The sequence below is a fragment of the Erpetoichthys calabaricus genome, chromosome 3 (genome assembly GCF_900747795.2).
Source record: "Erpetoichthys calabaricus chromosome 3, fErpCal1.3, whole genome shotgun sequence".
In the NCBI taxonomy this organism is placed as follows: domain Eukaryota; kingdom Metazoa; phylum Chordata; class Cladistia; order Polypteriformes; family Polypteridae; genus Erpetoichthys; species Erpetoichthys calabaricus.
Genome location: NC_041396.2, coordinates 94,543,093 through 94,564,770, shown reverse-complemented (window position 1 = coordinate 94,564,770; position 21,678 = coordinate 94,543,093). Strand labels below are relative to the sequence as shown.

Sequence of the window (21,678 nt, the reverse complement as noted above, 5' to 3'; positions counted from 1 at the left end):
ATATAATATATTTCCGTGCCATTCAATCCTGTTCTAAGCACTCCACAATATCGTAGCAAATCAGTCTCTTAAAAACATATTACTTGCGTACAGTATTCCAGTTTCAGTTCTCGACAGTTTCCTACTTTTTAGAGACCCTTCAAACTAATGAAACCCAGAGGAGAGCGATCGCTCCGACGAGCGGGCCGCGGAGATGCCCCTTTAAGTCGCTTGTTTACATTTCTGTCGCTTGCCCCTTTAAGGGGAGGTGGACGAAGACGGTCTGGAGAGTCAGCGAGCGAGCTCAAGCTTCACGATCCCGAACGCTTGTTGTGAGTGGCGCATCGCCGGTGACCGCACGCGAAGCTTTCCTACTGGATAATTCACTTTGAACCCATGCGCTAACCAGGAAGCACGAGAAGCTCACTACTTAGAAAGTAAACAGAGGCGGGTGCCATCAACTGTCTGGAGACTCGGGGAAGAGCCGCCTATCAGTGGTTGCAGAGCTCAGGGAAAAAACAAGAGAAGAAGGGAAGGTTGCCAGCTGAAGAAGAAGCAAAGCCGACAAGAGTTGTTTTCCGAGTCGTGGTGAGTGGACAGCGTTGGTTTAAACTTAATCCAAGCGGCAGTTTAGAGTTGCGTTTTGTGCATTCCTACTTTTAATTCCGTAGAAAGTGAAGAAGTAACCAAAAACGACTTATTTCTGGCACTGCCCACGCTTTTCCTTTAGATATTTGTTTTCGTTTTTGCGACTCCACTTTAAACCGGGCGCGCTGGCATTTATTGCGATCACCGGCCCGCGATCACTGGGAACCAGTTTGGCAACGCTGACTGTGTGACTGGGTTTCCCTGGGACCGGAATGTCGCTCTTGAGACTTAAGCGGGTCGCGCGTGCGGGCACTCGCTCACACCTTTCAGTCTCTTACACTCACACACGTGTGATGCTTGTGTGAGGCGATGGTTTCTCATCTGCGCTTGGGCTTTTGCAGTAACCACGTCAGTCAGTGCCGAAACCCGCCTGCCTAGCAGTGTGAAAAGTGCACTTTATAACGACATTACCCTGAAGGTCTGGCACACCTTTTATGAAGGTGAGAGCTAATCATCTGGGATACTAAAAATAATAATATTTTAAACTTTTCATCATAAGTATTTTGTCGTGGTTCTGTATCACTATAGCGCTGAAGTTTCTTTATGTATTTCCTTCCATTGGCACTATGTAAACCATGATCAACTCCAGCTCCTTAAAGCAGCAGTAAGCGAGGCTGCCTAGTGAATTTTCCAAAGACTTTGTAACTTTGGGGTATTTATTTGCCTTTCTAATTTGTAGTCTTAAACAAATTACCACTCACACAAGTAGAAAATACCTTTTTATTGTCATCACCATGTCAAACACTTTTTATGTGAGCAGTCATGCATGATTTAAGAAACCTTTATTTATTTTGTTTTGAGAACAGGTATCGCATGTCACAGAAGTGAACCTATGATGAGATTTTATCCTTGTCATTTTTACCTCTGCTCCTTAATCACAGCCTGTATACATATACTGTGCATATATATATATATATATATATATATATATATATATATATATATATATATATACAGTATAACTTTGGCACAAATCCCTTCTGTTGAATGACCATGTCACGAAGATTGCACACATTGCTCCCCTGTTAACATTAATACTCTTTTATAGATAACCAACCTGATTGGCTTTTTTTCCCAATTTTTCATGTATTACAACAGAACATTCATGATAGGCTTTAATTTGTAATGTAAATAAAAGTGCAGGCCATTTTACTGGTGGTAGCACATCAGTCCTTTCAATGATGCTGGAGAGACCTTGATGTTAGGGGTGGATGTGATTCAGCATATGCTGTCTCTTTGATTCCTGATTAATGTGCTGTCTAGTACTTCATTCACTGGTGGTGCATTGTTCATCATATACTGTAAAAGTATTGTACATCAGATGATACACTCTTGCTCAAGCTCTGGCTTTCCATGCTTTTATATTCTAAACACTGTTTGTAGCTTTCTCATCTTTCAAAGTGCCTGCTTTTATTTTGTCTAGCTTGTCTGGCAACACAGCCAACATGTCAAATATGCTTTGGCTTTGGTGTAGATGGCAATGTCAGCATAACAATGGGCATGTTTATGCTATGGGTAACTCCGGATTGTATATTGCTGAGTAACTCCGGAATGAGTGCTGCTGGATAATCCCAAATTGAATACTGCTGGGTAACCCCGGACTGAGTGCTGCTGGGTAAATCTGGACTCAATGCTGCTGTTGAACTGTAATCTGATGTGCATCCACATCTGGTGGCTTGATTTGTACTTGTGCGTTCTGGCATAGAGCAGGGGTTGATAAAGTGAAGCGTATGCTACATCAGACTACAGCTACAGCAGACATCAGTGAGGATGGATGTTAAGCTGTTGAAGTTTATTGGGTCATTATCTTAACATGTACAGAGTACTGTGAAATTCTTACTCGTATGTAATAATCAGTATGCAACATGTCACCTCTCCCATATTTAGTGAGCATAACAAATTTAAATTGAAACTACTGTTATCTTGGCCACTTTTTCCAGCTATTATATTGAATTTATTCTATTCATTCTTTTCCTAAAGGGGACTGTTTAACATGTATTTGGTCTGTATTATCATATCTCAATTTGTAACCCTTTCTAGCTTTTGTTTTGGGTGTGTTCTGTCTCTGGGCATGTCAGAGGAATGGGACTTTGTGAAGTATGGTCTAGCCTTACTTGGGGGAGGCAAATTGGGGAGGGCTGGTAGAGGTAAAGAGAGCAAGTTACTTATTTTTTTTTTTTTTTTACCTCAACAACGTAAGCACCAACATAATGATAGGTTCCTTAGCCATAATAGCTGGCAATAATATGATACCAAGGTTAAAGCTATTGTATGAAACAATGTACTACTACCTTTATTTGAGATTACAAAATGTCATCAAAAGTTCAGAAACTGTGTTTCTCTGACCAAATGGTGAACTTTGTGAGCTGGAATGTCAAAAGTCTCAATCATGATCTAAAGAGAAAAGAAATATTTTCTCACTTAGCAGGCCTAAATGCCAAGATAGTATTTTTACAGGAAACTCACTTAATAAGTAAGGACCAGTTCTGGTTGCAAAGAGATTAGATTGGCCAAATCTTTCACTCCAGCTATATAAAGAAAAATAGAGGTGTAGGAATCTTAATACATAAAACAATCCCCTATAGTATCAGAGGTAGTATTAGATCCTGAAGGACGATATGTCATGGTGATGAGTAATTGTATTAAATCTGAAATAATTTTGATAAATATCTATGCACCTAATATGGATGATAGAGATTTCATCCAAAATGTACTTGCATCTATTCCTAATGTGAACACTCATAAAATTTATAATGGCTGGAGACTTTAATTGTGTTTTAAATCCAGACGTGAATGGGTCTTCAATTACAGTGGCGATAACATCTAATACTGCAAAAATAATCACACAATTTGTAACGGATCATAACTTATCAGACCCATGGAGATTTTTATTGGGTGGGGTGTTGAATTCTGGTTTGTTAAGTTTGACTTGATTGTATGTAATGTTATTTTTTTGTTGTTTAAATTAGACTTGATCATATGGGGGAAAAAGGAATCTCCTGCCTTCCTTACCTGAAAAATCTTGGAACATATTTGTCATTTACAGACAAACTAAATAAAAAAATGTATATTACACATATTACGTTTTACTTCTTTTTCATTTTTTGCGTAACACTTGTTCTAATCCAATTACTGTGCCTGTCTATGGTTTTTTTTTTTTTTTTTGTTTTGTTTTTTGTTTTTGTTCCTTATTTCGCCTTATGCAATTTCTTGTATTAGGAATTTGGTAGTTTTCGCATACCCCTTGGGGTCAGAGCGCAGGGTCAGCCATTGTACAGCGCCCCTGGAGCAATTACAGGTTAAGGGCCTTGCTCAAGGGCCCAGCAGAGCAGTGGCCTTTTTGGCAGTGACGGGGATTCAAACCGGCAACCTTCGGGATACCAGCGCAGATCCTTAGCCTCAGAGCCACCACTCCGCCACTGGTTTAGACCAGTGGTGAGTAACTCCAATCATAAAGGGTCATAATGGCTACAGGTTTTCATTTTAACCAGTTTCTGAATTAGTGACCAGTTTTTGCAGCTAATTGATTTGCTATTTAAGACACAGACCCTTTAGGGGTGATCATTATTGGTCACGGAGGGCCAGATTGGCTACAGGTTTTTAGTCCAAACCATTTGCTTCATGAGAAGTCATTTATTGCTGATGAAGCACTTATTGCTCAAGTGAAATTCTACTTCATTTTAGTTGTCTTGCTTGTTAAGATTATGAACCCTTAATTATTTATTTTAGCCGTAAACAGCTGTATTAGTTGTTTTTTTAATTGCTCCTCATTAGCAATAAGTTGCAAATGACAAAGAAACCATTTCTCCATTTAGCTTGTTTCCATTTTCACCTATGTGTATTGAACCATTAGGTTTAATAAAATACTTAGAAGGAAACAGAAGACAAAGTGAAGAACTGAAAATTATTCCTCTGCTTTAGGCTTTATATCATTTGGATGATAAGAGAATAATATCCGTGATTTAAGAATGACTTGCCTTTGCGGAGTTAAAATGCTGAAAAGCCATGAAATTAAAGGAGACCTGTTTATTGGCATGGATTGTTTTCTAATTAAGCAACTGGTTTGGAACAAACTTACAGCCCCTGTGGCTTTCCAGGACTGATGTTTATCACCCTTGGTGTAGACGTTTAGTGGTGGCAATCCTTTAACTTGTGGTATTACTACTGACCGCTCCTCTAAATACTTAAAATACAGTTACCATTAATGCACACCCAGCTTATCCTTAAGGTCAGTTCATTTTATGCGATACCAAACATTGCTACAACCGTACATTTGTTGCCAGTCCAGATGACCACACTCGTCAGGAGATCTGTCTGCTCAACCTCTAATTTCTATGTCTGTGTGTTCATCTTGAAAGTGACACATATAGTAAGCTCCAAACAGAAATGTCTGGCTGCTGTAGGAAATAACTGAGATCTGTGGCCAGGACCCTAAGGGCTCCCACACATATCAACTGACATGAATTACATGCAAAACAGATGGTTATCTTTTCGTACAACATTTTCGAGTCTTCTGCACACATTGTATGTACTTGTTTCTCTCGTGTTATGTGCATCCTTTATAGGAGATGTGCAGTTAAAGTGCAAAAGTTTATACGAACACTAAAATATGGTGATGTACAGATTATTGAAAATAACAACACTCTGCATGCACAAATGCATATTTGTGTACATGCAGGATATGATTTTAGGTTTATTTGATGTGAACAGTCTCTAGCATATTAGAAGAATATGGACAGGACAAATCACAGAAAGCCAGAATAATAGCATCAGTTTGAGAAGAGATGACCAATTCTGGAAATAAAATGAGGAATGGAAATACTGTAGCAACTCTATGCGCTTTCTGTGTTCTTTTGATGAATTTGTCTAGCTGTTATTAAAGATAATGCTATGGAGTTATTCATTAGAATATATACAATACTGTCTAAAATGGATAGAAGCTACCGTGCCAGACTGATTTCATGTGAAAGAACCTTTGATCTAAATAATGATTTATCCTAGCTGGATGAAAAGCTACCTCGAAGATATGATGCATATCAGAATCTGTAGTGTAAACTTAAGGCCATGTCACATTGCAAAACATTTTCAGTCACAGTCAAAACCAGCAAGGCAACATTCGGAAGTTTTGTTTTTCCATGGTAACACTTTTTTCCACATTCTTGGATGATCCAGTACGCCATTGCCACCTTTATACAGCTGCTCCAGTGATGTCATGTAAATGCTCTAAGTGGTGGTGCCTATAGCAAAATAAAGATTCATTTTGGGGGGGGAACTGCTGATCATTACAATAATATTGACATCTCCTTCAGTCTTCTCTAGTTTTTCTTTCCCACCAAACCACGTTGGCCTTGTTAAAAGTCTCTGATATCGTATTTGAGCTGTGGCCAAGTTTTTTCAATTGGTCAAAGGGACTTGGATCATCTCATCTGCAATTTAAACCTGCCCTCACCAGAGAGATATTTTCCAAAGTGTTGTCATGCCCATTCGCGGTACCTAGATTCAGTATCAGGAAGTCTTCTTGAGAAGTACATCACTTCTTTCCAGCTATGCTGGTGGCACCAGTCCACTACATCAACTAGCCTATAGTAACTCTTGCTACCTTTCCTGCTCAGAGTCTTAGGCGGTCAAGATGGATGATTTGTTATAGCTCTGGAGAGCTTTCTATGTCTCTGTCTCCCGTGACAAGATACTTGTCCATTCAGTTTTTGAGTTGAGGAGGGTACTCTGTGGTTTTCTGAGTGTTGCCAGGTTTGGCATGTTAATCATTCCCAGGACATTTTTACTTCAGCTACATTTGTAAGTTCTGAGACTTCGGCTGTTGCTCTCACCTTTTTGGAACTTTCACTTCCATGCCCAAGAGTGGCAACTAACAGTACATCGTTTCCATAAAATTGGATTACATAACTTTCACAAACCCCAACATTTCATTTCCGTTAATTCCAGAAGGTGGGTGGTCTCGGGAGCATTTATAGCAAAGCAGGAACAAACTGTGAAAAGGGAGCTAAACCATTGCATGGCCCACTCACTGAATAGCACCTTAGTATGTAATAAAAGTTGCCTGTAGTGTATTCTTGCTGCTATATGAATCAACTAGATGCTGGCTGAACAGAAAACTCTGGGGCTAAAGGTCAGTTTGGCTAAGGTTTCTTCCATAGTGGGTGGGATTAATATTTATCTTTTTAAGTTTAACCTTTTTAGATCTCATATATTTTTACACACGCGCATGTGCGCACACACACACACACATATATATTGTGGCGGGCGGCTGGGGGCTGTGCCTCGGGTGTCCCCTGGACCAAGAAAGGGCAGCCGCGCAGGTTGGTATGGGGGCCACGGGAATGGAGCATGGAAGCTCAACCCTATAGGGGCCCGTGGCCACTGCCAGAGGGTGCCCAGACAACTGAGGAGCCCTGGACTTCAGCACTTCCGCCACACCTGGAAGTGCTGGTGGAAGTATTACCAGGGACACCCGAGTGTCTTCCGGGTGCTCATGCGGCATTTCCGCCACACCAGGAAGTGCCTCAGGAAGCTCATCAGGAGGCACCTGGAGCACGTCCTGGTGGACATAAGAGGCCACCTCCCTCCAGTCATCAGCCGAAGTCGGGTGGAAGAGGACGAAGCTCGGAGGAGAGGCAAGGAGTGGAGGTGAGACGAGACAGGGCGGTGAAGACAGGATTGTTGAAAGGCCCGGACGTAAGGGTGATTGGTGGAAGGACACTGGGTTGTGTGCGGGACTGTATCACTTGTAAATGATGTGTAAATAAATGTGTGTGGTGTTTGCCAGGGCTGGTTTACCACAATATAAATAATATTTCCATTTAGTTTTATCACCTGCTCCATCAGTGTAAACCAGTTTGTGGGTTTTGTAACTTTTTCTGTTGCGCCATATTCTTTCATTCTGTATAATTCTCCTTTTGGTAAAAATAGAAAGGCTGCTTACTTTACATTCAGAGGAAATCGGAGTGTTTTATTTTCATTTAAAACAATCTTGACCACTTCAGTTTTTGCTATTCCAAGCTCTTCAGAATCTGCACAAACTTCCTTTGTTGTCAATAAGAACCTAATGCCTCCTGTCATTGCTCTTTTGAACAACTACTAACCGTAAGGCTGATTACTACATTTATAGGAAATCAGTAGTCACTCTCTTTGTACTGTTTTTTCACCTTAAAGAGAAGCTCACAATTTAATTGGCCTCTAGACTGTTTAACAATTAACCCATTTTCTCTACACTTGAGTGCGATAAAACATTTCTCAGTCATTACAGTAGTGTCAGCACCAGTGTCTTTTTACTCCATTGTTTTGGTAACCACACTGTGCTAGTTTGTCATGTCATGAATGACTTTAGCATGGCAAATCTATTCCCTACAGCCATTCTTTCTGCAGTGCAAGGCACCTACCAGATCTTCCACACTGGCTGCCAAGTAAATCTTTATCTTTCTATGAATCACTCAGCTGCCCCCTTTGCTCCTCTTGCCTGTCTGGCTTCTTTCACTGTGCTGTGCTTGGATCACTTGAGTTACCTGCTACACACTGTAGACTGCCTCCTCCTGCTGAGTGATCTGCTGTGTGAAGCTCATGTCTTGTTGCACCATCTGCGCTGCCTCTTGTTAGGTAAAGTCTGTTATCACATGCGCTCTTTTTAGGCAGCTCTTTATCCCTAATTATCACAACAAATACTTTCGGAATGTGTTCATTCCTCTACATTCTGAAGGTGCGCTTTTCTGACATTTGGAAGAATGTTCCAATGTATGTTTAGGCCTGCTTATTAGGTGTTTGGATGAACATGTTTAGTCAGATATGATGATAGCAAAAATATATTTTGGATGATAATACTAAAAGTTGAACTTGTTCAACCTTTTATCCTAATTTTGAAACAAACGGGTACCTCTCAAAACATTGATGGAATGTCAAAAGTTTAAGGAGACTTTACTAGGTGAATGTATTTATATCAGAGATATGTATACCAATATGCAAAATGACAAAAGTATATCAATTAAATCAATAAACAAGGGAATGTATAGTGAAATACATTTTATAATGTCAGAATTAGAATGGTGAAGAAATCCAGTTTAATGTTGGTGGTATTAACATGGCATGGTCTAGTTGTGGCCTGAGCATTTACATACACATCAGATTATGTGGAAGATGTGTTATTGCACATGTGTTGATTCTCATATTTTTTTTTTGCTGATGCTCTTCAGTTTTCTATTTTAGATGCAGAGCTAAATTTCTAAATGTGCATTAGGGCTAAGGCATTATATGTTTTCTGCCGTGGCTTTCATTCAAAGGACAATTTGGAAACGCAACGGGAGCCAAGAGTGGTGGGACTGCATTGTTAGCTGCTTTGATGACTCCTGGTGGGTGAACGACTTTTGAATGAAACAAACAGCATTCAAATATCTGTGCAGTTGTCTCTTACCACATCCTTGAGTGAAAATTCACTCTGACTGTTTAAACTTGGATTGAGTGGTCAGAATTTAATCGGAATTCAGTAAAAAATATAAAAGCACCCTATAGTCCGCTCCAAAATCATATACAGTGTTGTTGTTGAATGGTTAAACTAAAATCAGAGCGGTGTCAGATATGTGGAAAAAATAGGAATCAGGTCACACAAGTATTTTTATTTATGCTTTTGGACACTTTTTTATCCGGTATTTCTTTTCATTTCCCTTTTACCAGTGTTCTTCTTTTTCTTGTCCTGAACTATTGTTCTTTTCAGTTCGGAATTTCTTTCCGTCATAGTAGGTACATACTTTTTCATTAATTTATTGTGATGACACTCCTATTGCTGTGGTTGAATGTAAAAATGGACAACCTCTGCTGAAGCAGATTGGTTACAGCAAAAAACTGCTCACACCGTGATCTCAAATGGGACTGTTTTGTTCAGTTAGGGAGGTTTATAAAATTTTAGTTTGTGTTCTTTGATGACCGACGTCCAATGTCCTAGCAAGAAGATCCTCCAGGTAAGACACAGGACATCGTTGGGTTCACGTTTCTTGACGTTGATCCTCCAATTAACTTTGTATCACCCAATGTTACTGAGATTGCACAGGTGGTGAACCAGCTGAGGATAGAGAAGGCTGCAGGCATCTGTTATATCCAGGGTGAATTTCTCCATGCTGGTGGTAAGGCTGTCTTCCTGGAAGACAGACATCATCCCAAATGACTGCAAAATAAGATTTGTTGTCCCTGTCTGAAGAGGGAAGGGTGATCACCAGGATTGTGGCAAATGTGAATTTCCCCTTGGGATTAATAAAGTATCTATCTATCTAATAAAACTGCTCTTGGTGCCTGGTAAGGACCTTGCTAGAGTCCTCCTCAATAAGATTCATGATCACCTGCTCCTCAACCAGTGACCAGAGCAGCCTGATTTTATGCCTAAGAAGTCTACCATCGACAGCATCCTGACACAGAGGGTTCTCATCAAGCGCAAATGTGAATATCAGCAGGTTCTTTGCAGCCTTTGTGGATTTTTGTAAAGAGATTCACTTGGTATATCAAGCTGCTCTGTGGGACCTCTTGAGACTTCGCAGGATCCCCCTGAAGTTAGTGGATGTCACAACCAGCCTTTACACTGGTACTCTGAGTGCTGTGCAGAGTGGATTCAGGACCTCTGCGTTTTTCCCTGTTGATTCTGAGGTTCATCAGGTGTGTGTTGAGCAGGGTCATGAGGTTCAATGGCTGTTGGGCATCTGTTGGTTAAGAAAGATTCACTGATCTTGACATTGCTGATGATGCTGTGATCTTTGCTTAGTCAATAGATCTCTGATCAGGGCTCTCGAGAGACCAAGCGAGGACTCGGAGTGTCAGGGCTTGTGAGTGTCCTGGATAGAAACCAAGGCCCAGGCCTTTAATCATCTCTTGGACACAGCCATCAGCAGTGTGTCTGTCTGTGGAGAGAATGTCGACCTCATCGAGAGATTTACTTACCTCAGCAGAGACATTCATATCTCTGGTGACTTCTTATGATGTCAATAGATGGACTGGAAGAGCATGGGGGGCTCATGAGATTGCCAACCAGGATCCCAATGGGTTTTATCGTGTGGTGGGTGCGGCAACGAGCTGTACCAGTGCATGCTCCCCAACCTGAACTTACCTGTTCTTTATCAGTAGTGAGTAAATCTGAAAATTTTCATTTCAAAATAAACACTGCTGCAGAATAAGTATTATACATTTTTATTGGTCAGTTTTTCTTCATATCTATAGGAAAGCATTTATACTTGGGTTTAAGTCCAGCATTATTCCTGTATGTCAAAAATGCTTTGGAATCTTTTACTATCATTAAAGAAAATAATGATAACAATAATATCCACAAAAACAGCCTGGTTGCTTGCAAGAAATGTTTTTGGATGTTTTACACATAGGGTTTAATAAAATAAGTAGCCAGCCAAAGGGACAAATCAAGTAGTATTAATGTTTTTTATGTTTCATCAATCAGTTTCTCACACAAAATTTCTTTTTCCTGTGTCGAATGTTGTAGAAGCTGTACCCTTCTGGATTCTTTTTACAAGTATGAGGCTGAAAGTCAATAGGTGCTACCTAACCTTGACTGATGTTTTTTTTCACTGTAGTCATTGGCACTTTGTGAGCATTTGGACCCCAAACGAATGTGTTTGACAATAAGAAGCAACTGCAGTGTAATTTCATACACAGGCTCAAAATTGCAGACAGGCAACAAAATAAGAGCCAGTCATTAGATGTCCATACACACAGAAACAGAAATGTAGTCTTCAAGGGTTAAGACAAAACTATAACCTTGGGCCAAGTGAAGATGTTAGAAAGATGAGGCATTTAGAAGTTGGAAATTCTGTGTGCTTAATCACTATTCCCCCTGAAAACAGTCCAAAATGTGCTTGTGAAGTGTGGCTACTTCTAATACTTGGGCTGGTATTCTCAAAATGAATTAAATTTGATCAAAGAACAAGAACAAGTGCCTAACTAGAAAAAAAAGCATGAGATATGGAGAACATACAAGGGACATTCAAAAAGTTTCCACGCTTTTTTTAAACTCTGTTTATTAAGAATTTCAAAAACAAATTACATCACTTTCCTGCATAGTCACCTTTGTTTGCGATGCAATGTTCCCAGCGTCATACCAACTTTTTAATTAGTACTCCTCCCACCTTCACTGTTTCCAATGAAAATATAAAAGTGCAGAAACTTTTTGAATGTTCCTTGTACATTAGTGAAGAAAAGCCGCAAAAAGAAACTTGCCACCCCTCCTTCTCCTTTAAAGCATAACTTCTGTGAGCAACCTTCTCATTTATTTGACAAATGGCACTTCAAGCTGAAGAACTCAGATTATTCAGGAGACCTAATTTGTCATGGTCATCAGAGCTTGCTTTCTTTTGATGTTCAAAATTTGTTTATTTGGCCACATTCTGCCATAGAACATTAATTTTGCATTGTTATAGTGCATATAAAAAGTATTCACCCCTTGGTAGTTTCCACATTTTATTATTATACAATATTAAATCAATGTGGATTTAATTTGACATTTTCTGTTGATCAATGTCAAAAAAGCCAAAATGAAAACAGATCTCTTGCAAGTGTTCTAAATGAATTACAAATATAAAACACAAAATAATTGATTGCACTGTGATTGAATGCATAGAAAGATACACAAGGCCTAAAATGCCCCAAAAATGAAAACTTACAAAAGTATTCTCATTTGCTACATCACAGTATTTGCTCATTCACACATATAAAGTAAGTGAATGGAGATCATGAAGGTGTCATAAAAGGAGCATGTCCACCATCATCATTTATTCCTCTAAAGAAATATTAGATGGAAGGAAACATTTGCTAAGTACTTTGTTAATTTTTCTAGACAGATACAAGTATTTGCATAGTTTATTTGAACTACAATAGTGCATTCAGGATTTAAAGAAAGCTATTGTTGAGAAACTAAGAAACAGCAGAGCCCGATACAAAGCAACAAGGATCTGAAGATATGTGCTACTGAATCTTTAACAATACCCAGATAGTGATATAAAAACACTGCTGCCAGATGCTGCCCTTTTCATTCCTGTTCCACTTCTTTTACTTATAGAAGAGGGTTTCATTTTCTGCCATGCATCTGTGACGCAGACTACCCATTTACCTGTCTGGTAGGAATGGTTTCACAGTTATCTCCTTGGGTTAGAGAAGAGTGGCCCTTATACTGTATCTTAGAATATGTCTCTTATCCGGCATTTTAAATAGCTAGTCAAGCCTCAGTCAAAATAAAAAAAAAACAAAAACTTTTATTTGTGAAAAGCATGAATTCAGTTCAGTTCAGTTCATTTTTGTATAGCACTCTTCCTGGAGTGCAGATGCAGTGCTCTGTGACAAGTTTACAAAAATAAACTTTAGTAATTACATACTGAAGACACAGATTTGTTTAAACAGATAGTAAAACAATGTACTCTGAAAGTGATTAACTTGAGCCCAGCAATATCTATCCATTAATTAATTCTTGAAATATGGCCAGTCGACAATGGAGGAGAGGAATACAAAAAAATCCAATCATCAGCATTCCCAGGAGAAACTCAACCTCTGGGGGTACACTGTCGGTTATATCAGAGAAAGTCAAAAACAGAGTTGGACACAGCCACGGTACTGGAGATTTCAGCCAACTGTCTGTCCAACTGTCTTAGACATTTTCCTGTAGAATTGCTGCTGGGCTGTCTAATCTGACCACAGAATCTGTACATTCTGTTGATTCCAATGTTCCCAGTATCTAAGTTCTCTTTTCCAAAGGCAAGTGCCCCAACAGGATACTGGGAAGATAAACAGAATAGAGGAAGGTTTGTTGCAGTTCATAATGATTGTATTACTTACTGTAAACTTTTATACAATGAGCAATAAACAGAGTTTCCGTATGCCCTGAAAATCAAAGGCCCCAATTGGGATATACTAGACTAAAGTAGTGTCCTGCATTTAAATGCTGAGTCTGAAGTGGCATCCATTAAACTGATGTCATATTGTGCATCCCTCTAGTCATGGGGTATGTCTGGTTTTGTGACTCCAGTTGCTGATATCATCACTGGAACATGTCAGTTTATGTTACTGAAAATTGCTGCCCTTATCATATTAAGTGAATGAATGCTGTACTGTCGTGCTCGCACCTTTTTATGATGGCCAATATTGTGATGGAGCTGGTGCCATAAAGAGGGTTACCAGGTTCGTAGGTACAGTGAGTTCAGCAGACGTCTTTGTGCTTTTTTTCATATTCTGTTTTAGTATGTAAAACACAAGACATTAGAAAGACAATCCTTTCTTCTTTTGCCAGGTTCAAAACAAAATACTTTTAATTCCCCATCACTACATTCTATGTATTTTACTTCCAGATAAGCCTTCATTGGTTGACCGCTTTCATGCACACAGAGCCCACCACTACGACTAGAGATACAATCAAACCTGTTTGACTTTGTTGGAGTGAGTCACAGATTGGTTGGAGTGAGTTGCTGGACATGTCACATTAGGTGACAAAACTCTTGTGAGCACACCGCCAGCTGCCTGTGACTCTCTAAGATTATGTAAATTAAGGCTACGGCTGAAAATTGCTAGAACAGTTGCATAATGTGACATGAGCTTTACATAAACAGGCAGATCATTCCAAAGCTTTGAAACCCTGTAACTACAAGCTTGAGCTCACCTTCTTATTTTGTTAATTATTGAAATCTTTAGTAGGCAGACATCTTGAGATCTCGATGCACACTCTGGTTTGAAAGTAATGATAAGTTCAGGTAGGTATGCAGAGCTTTGTCTATTTAAGGCTTTAGATGTAAGAAGCAATGTTTTGAAATCCGCTCTAGGCTTAACTGGAAGCAAGTGTAATGATTTAAGAACTAGAAGTATGTGGTTGTCCTTAATAGTTCTTATAATAATTCTTACTGCAGCATTTTGAAGCAACATAAGCTGCATATTGACCGATCTGAGCAGCATTACAGTAGTCAATCCTACTAGATATAAATATATGAATTTATATCTCGGCATCTTCCATGTTAAGAATCCTGTATTTTTAAAATGGGGAAGAGACCTGTTTTAGTTAGCTTTGTAATGCCTGATTTAGAGACATAGTGATGTTAAAGACAATGCCTTGGGTGTTGATTCAATACAAATAATGGTTAGTCCAACTGACTTAAAAAGTGAGATAATATTGTTGCAGCCTAATCTGCGATCCTGAGGTAGTTTGTCATGTGCTGGGTGCAGCAACATGCTGTATCAGCGCGTCCTCCTAACCACCACCATCACCTACATCATTCCTTCAAATAAGTAATATCTCTATTTTTTTCTGCATTCATAGGCCAGTAGTTCCCATCCATCCACACTTTTGATTTACTTACACAATTAATTAAGGATGATGAAATGTTATTTGGCCTTAAAATAAGATATAGCCAGGTATTGTCTTCATTCAACACTACTACTTGTGTCTTTTATTTCTTAAAAGCAGGGCAAGATTGCCCTGAATTATTGTGAGGTCCCATTAGCAGGAGATGAAATAAAGGTATTTTAAACATCTGGACTGAATTGTCTTTTTGCAGGCAAAAACAAAGAAATTCATTTAGGAAAAATCTATTTCCAGGGCTAAAAAAAGGCAAAACAAAACTGGTCAGGTCAGGTTGGGGAGCATGCACTGGTACAGCATGTTGCTGCACCCACCACACGATGAAACAGCACAAGATCCCAGTTGGCAACCCCCTCAGGCAGACACACTGTCCAGTCCGGAAATGACCATCTACCTGTAAAAGCCAGGTGTTGTGGCAGTCTCCTTGGTCTGGTCCAGCTACTTGGGTCCTCAGCAATGTGGATCCTGCAGCCAGATCACCCTTGGGAAATTGCGCCACATGGCCTTAATGCCGTAACTGATGCTCCCTCACAACGCAGGTAATGTGCCTCATTTGGAACCTGAATGTTGCTGCTGATGTAAGTAAACCTCTTGACTAGGTTGACAGACTCTTCAGACAGACACACTGCTGGTGGCTGTGCCCAAAAGGTCATTAAAATTCTTGATCTTGGTTTTTATCCAGGAGACTTGCAAGCCCAGACACTCAGACTCCTCACTCGGTCTTTCGAAAGCCCCGATCAAAGCCTCCATTGACTTCAAGAAGATCACAGCATCTTTGGCAAAGTCAAGATCAGTGAATCTCTCTTCACCAACAGATGCCCCACAGCCGCTGGACCCCACGACCCTGCCCAACACCCAGTGTATGCAAAAATTGAACAGAGTAGGAGCAAGAACACACCCCTGACAAACCCCAGAATCAACTGGGAAAAACTCACGAGGTTCTGCCTGCACTCTGCTCAGGTACTAGTACTGTTAATGCTGTGCAGAGTGCAAAACAAAACATGAAGTCCAAAAGACAAAACTAAGTTGAAAAATCAACAGCTTCAGATAAGGACTGTTTACTTTAACTAACTAATTTTAGAGTCTTTTTTTTAGAATGTATTTGTGATACACAGAGGAACACCTATAATGCTAGATATAGAAGAAAGTCCACTGATGTGCTGTTTGAATACATGTTAGCAACAGACCTCGCTAGTCAAAACGACATGGTGGTGTTGAACAACAAGCGGACCTCAAAATGGCAGCCAAAACATAATAATAAAATATTTATGCAATGTCAAATATAATAATAATTGCACAAATTCATAAGAATAAGAAAGTACAAATATCATTATGATGTGTTCATTTGTATTAACAGTGTATCAAGCAATGTCAGTAAATTACTTGAAATTTATACTATTTTTTTTTTTCTTTGGAAATTACCAGGGTGGGTGTCCTAGGACACCTCACTCCCACTTTGTTCATACATGCTTCAGTCTGAGCAATTCCTAGGAAAGCCTGCATGTGTGAAAGAGGCTTATGTGATGAGTTTGGTGACTTCCGTCTGACCTAGACAAGCATCCTATCACCATGGTTATCTGCAAACCTTATCGTAGAACAATGCTTATTGTTCTGTGCTTGGATCACTGATGTACAAGGTAAACAATAAAGGAGACAGAGTATAGGATTGAGGGACCTCTGTGTTTGATTGCATGCCAATTGACTTTGACAAACAGCATATGGCTAACTGAATATTGATATGGCCTTTCTTCTGTCAAAGTTTGTCTTTCGCTATGCACACAACATGAATTACAGTGTCTGTCATTGGTTAGAAGAGCACTTTGTACAGACTCTTACATTATTGTTTACCTTGGTGTGTTCAGTTGATCCTATAGGGAAAGTGGGGTTAGTTCATCACTTGGTAATGGTTTCATTCAAAGCGTATGATTTTATTTAAGTCCGCACCAGCCAGGATTGGAGAAAAGCCTTCACATATCTTCACGCTGTGGGATAAAACATGAGTTTAGAATGCAGAAACACAATGCTTGTGTTATTTGAAATGCAAACAAAGAGAAATGAATGTTCAGAGTTCAGAACAGAGGACAATATAACAATAAGACCATAAAACAGAAAGAAGACAGACATGACTGTCAGGTATTTGAACAGTAAACGAATACAATAGGGAAACAAAGCCTACCATTTTCAGTGTAGCTTGCAACAGGCTTAGAAATAGTTGGGATTCCAGGGCTGTCGAGCATGAGAGATGGAAAGAGTTAACTATTTCCAAGCTTTTCACAGACGGCTGTTTATGTCTGTTAATTTTACGGTCTTGAACAACAACAAATTAGCAAAAACAGTACATGCTAATTTATGACATTTTGGAATAAACTAATGCAATGTCTACAAAACTGAAGAGCTGTCTGACTCATGCCAGTTTATCCGATGCTGTCCTGATTATAACTTTGTTCATTTGTAGTATAGGCAACAGAAAAATTAAGCAGAAATAGAATTTACTGCACTTGAGGAGGTTATAATGAAAAAAATCTGATTGTAGATTTCAAGTACTCAAATTTCTAAAAAAATGCCAAGTGTTTCACTTACTGTACTCGTTTGCTCAGTTAATTGAAGAAGTTAATGAACATTTTTGGGAAGAAGTTCTTCTCCATCTTGATTCTTCCTTCCATGTTCTTACCATTACTGGCTTCGTGATTTTCTGTATGACTGAAAATAACTTTCCTCTCGTTTCCAACAATTATGCAATTTTCTTTGAAATGTATTTCTTTATGTTCACTTTTCTCCTGTAACAATCCCCCTAAACTTGAGGTGCGTATGCTACATTGTCAGTTCAATCTTAACTGAAGTTCTTTTTATAACAGTGGACCTAGATTGTTCTGACGTTCACCTCCCAAAGCTTGCAGTCACGTAAAGAAAAAACAAAATGTCAACAATTGCATTGCAATATCCAAAATACAAAAGAGAATGTTAACTGACCATTTATGTACATCCTCCCTAAATAACATACAGAATATTTTACATATTTTCAAACACTGTATAAAGTTTACACATAGTACAAACTGTAAAACGTTACATTTAGCCTCCACACCAATCTGTTTATCCCACCCATATGTACATAAATAAACATAAAAACACTCAATACTAATTTTACCTGCAAAAGATACACCAGTACAGTTTATCCCACATATACAGTTAGGTCCATAAATATTTGGCCAGAGACAACTTTTTTCTAATTTTGGTTCTGTACATTACCACAATGAATTTTAAATGAAACAACTCTGATGCAGTTGAAGTGCAGACTTTCAGCGTTAATTCAGTGGGGTGAACAAAACGATTGCATAAAAATGTGAGGCAACTAAAGCATTTTTTTTTTAACACAATCCCTTCATTTCAGGGACTCAAAAGTAATTGGACAAATTAAATAACTGGAAATAAAATGTTCATTTCTAATACTTGGTTGAAAACCCTTTGCTGGCAATGACAGCCTGAAGTCTTGAACTCATGGACATCACCAGATGCTGGGTTTCCTCCTTTTTAATGCTCTGCCAGGCCTTTACTGCAGCGGCTTTCAGTTGTTGTTTGTTTGTGAGCCTTTCTGTCTGAAGTTTAGTCTTCAACAAGTGAGATGCATGCTCAATTGGGTTAAGATCAGGTGACTGACTTGGCCATTCAAGAATTTTCCACTTCTTTGCATTAATAAACTCCTGAGTTGCTTTGGCTGTATGTTTTGGGTCATTGTCCATCTGTATCATGAAACGCCACCCAATCAATTTGACTGCATTTAGCTGGATTTGAGCAGACAGTATGTCTCTGAACACCTCAGAATTCATTCAGCTGCTTCTGTCCTGTGTCACATCATCAATAAACACTAGTGTCCCAGTGCCACTGGCAGCCATGCACACCCAAGCCATCACACTGCCTCCACCGTGTTTTACAGATGATGTGGTATGCTTTGGATAATGAGCTGTTCCACGCCTTCTCCATACTTTTTTCTTGCCATCATTCTGGTAGAGGTTGATCTTGGTTTCATCTGTCCAAAGAATGTTTTTTCCAGAAGTGTGCTGGCTTTTTAGATGTTCTTTAGCAAAGTCCAATCTAGCTTTTCTATTCTTGAGGCTTATGAGTGGCTTGCACCTTGCAGTGCACCCTCAGTATTTACTTTCATGCAGTCTTCTCTTTATGGTAGACTTGGACATCGATACGCCTACCCCCTGGAGAGTGTTGTTCACTTGGTTGGCTGTTGTGAAGGGGTTTCTCTTCACCATGGAAATTATTCTGCAATCATCCACCACTGTTGTCTTCCGTGGATGTCCAGGTCTTTTTGCGTTGCTGAGTTCACCAGTGCTTGCTTTCTTTCTCAGGATGTACCAAACTGTAGATTTTGCCACTCGTAATATTGTAGCAATTTCACGGATGGGTTTTTTCTGTTTTCGCAGCTTAAGGATGGCTTCTTTCACCTGCATGGAGAGCTCCTTTGTCCGCATGTTGTCTGTTCACAGCAAAATCTTCCACATGCAAGCACCACACCTCAAATCAACTCCAGGCCTTTTATCTGCTTAATTGATAATGACATAACGACGGACTTGCCCACACCTGCCCATGAAATAGCCTTTGAGTCAATTGTCCAATTACTTTTGAGCCCCTGAAATGAAGGGATTGTGTTTAAAAAAAAATGCTTTAGTTGCCTCACATTTTTATGCAATTGTTTTGTTCACCCCACTGAATTAAAGCTGAAAGCATCTGAGTTGTTTCATTTAAAATTCATTGTGGTAATGTACAGAACCAAAATTAGAAAAAAGTTGTCTCTGTCCAAATATTTATGGACCTAACTGTATATACATAAATATGCACAAAACATTCAGTATGCACTTAGCATGCGAAAGACTCATCTGATCAGTTAACCCCACATATATATCCATACATATATGCAAAAAACACTCAATTCAAAAGTTATCTACATGGAACTCCAGGCATAATAATTAAAGATTAAATGGCATATTGTCCAGGTAGAGTTGAGGAGGATGTGGGAAGATGACAAGGTGAAAGCTGCAAAGGAATGATGATAGGAAGATGCCACTATCCCAAAGATGAACAACATTCAAATCTCACCTCTCATTATCAGGTAGCCAGGGTGCAAGGAGAGTCCTAAAAAGGCGTGCAGGTGGCCACTTCACCAACATTGTCCACGACAACAGCATGCATGTTGTTTAAACCTTTTTGGTTCAGCATTGATTGAATTTGTATATTTTATTCTTCCCTTAACAGAAAATGATGCCTGGATGTAGATTGGCCATCCTCTCTCCTTCTCCCCTTTTGAGTTTGAGACAGTCAATATTTGGCGCGTACAGTATGTGTAGCATACTCCAATAAAATTTATGTGGTGGTGCTACACCACAAAGTGTTTGGTTTCAAAACTTCTTGCAACTCTTTGTCTTCAAAATAGTTTGAGACCTAGAGAGATGGCGATCCTGCTGCTATGTAATTTGACAGCCTTTCCTTTGCAATACACGTTATGAAACAGAGTGCCAGGGCCCTGAGCAATTTCTCGCCAGTGTCAGCTTTTAAGGCAATAATTACGTTGTTACTCCTTACCATGACTAAGGCTATGTCCACACTAGTATGTTTTTGTTTAAAAACGCAGGTATTCATCTCCATTTTGACCTTTTGTCCACATCATCTCGATGTTTTTAACTCCTGAAAAACAAGACTTTTGAAAGCACTCTTGAGAGGTTTATATTTCTGAAAATGGAGGCTCAGTGTTATTATGTGAACAGGAGTGAAAAGTCAAGCAAAATGACACCTTTTATTGTCTAACTAAAAAGATTACAATATGAAAGCTTTCGAGGCAACTCAGGCCCCTTCTTCAGGATTACATCTTGCCTGAAGAAGGGGCCTGAGTTGTCTCGAAAGCTTGCATATTGTAATCTTTTTAGTTAGCCAATAAAAGGCGTCATTTTGCTTGACTTTTCACTACATTCATAATGGCTAACACAACACCCTAGTACTATGTGAACAGGAGAAAATGCAGGGTTTTGAAAACAGACTCTAATCATGCTCTGATTGGTTCATCATTATTACATGGTCAATTCCTTGATTAGATTCTGCTCATTACAATATCCCATTCCTTAATTGGCCACCCTTCACAGAAGAAAACCATATTCCAACAAAGTGGACACAGATGAATTGCATTCCATGGGGCTTCTTTTGTTGCTAGAGTTACCGGTCATTAGAGTTTTGCGATAAGTTCCTTGGATGTCAATGTAACTATTCCTTCAAGGAGGACACTTCCTCTTCCTATTTTGTACAATACGTTTATGGTGAATGACTACATCATAAGCATTTTCTGTCTTTTTAGTGTGGGAGGAGGTACAGTATATTTATAAATGATGTGAAAATGCTAGTGTGGATGGACATCTGTTTCATTATAAATGAAAATGTAACCATGTGGACGTAGGCTTAGGGTTGCTATGCATTTCAGTGCAAGCTCCTAGTTTCTCAGAATTGCTGTCATTGTATTTTCTTTATCAGTGATCCTAGTGAATCCTAGTAAAGACAGTTTAGTCCAAAGTGCCAACTTTATATTTTGTTCATTTACTAGTTAAACCAAACTCTTGTGGTATAGTTCTTTTTATGGTAAACTTTCTCATGCATGGGCAATATACATTTGAAATATAGGCGTGAAATAATTATTTCCATTTCTATAAATCAGAAAGATTAATTTCTTA

At 39.2% G+C, this 21,678-nt stretch overlaps 1 protein-coding gene across 5 annotated transcripts in view; it reads left to right on the top strand.

The window, feature by feature from the left end:
* The first annotated feature begins 238 nt into the window (after positions 1-238).
* Positions 239-21,678, top strand: part of LOC114648243 (transcription factor SOX-13-like) — a 194,990-nt gene continuing 173,550 nt past the window's right edge. For 2 of the 5 annotated variants that reach the window (XM_051924603.1, XM_051924605.1), the window contains exon 1: positions 239-567. The gene's annotated coding sequence lies outside the window, so the exon portion shown is untranslated. The remainder of the gene's footprint in view (positions 568-21,678) is intronic. The other 3 variants (XM_051924604.1, XM_028797156.2, XM_051924606.1) reach the window with 3 other exon arrangements.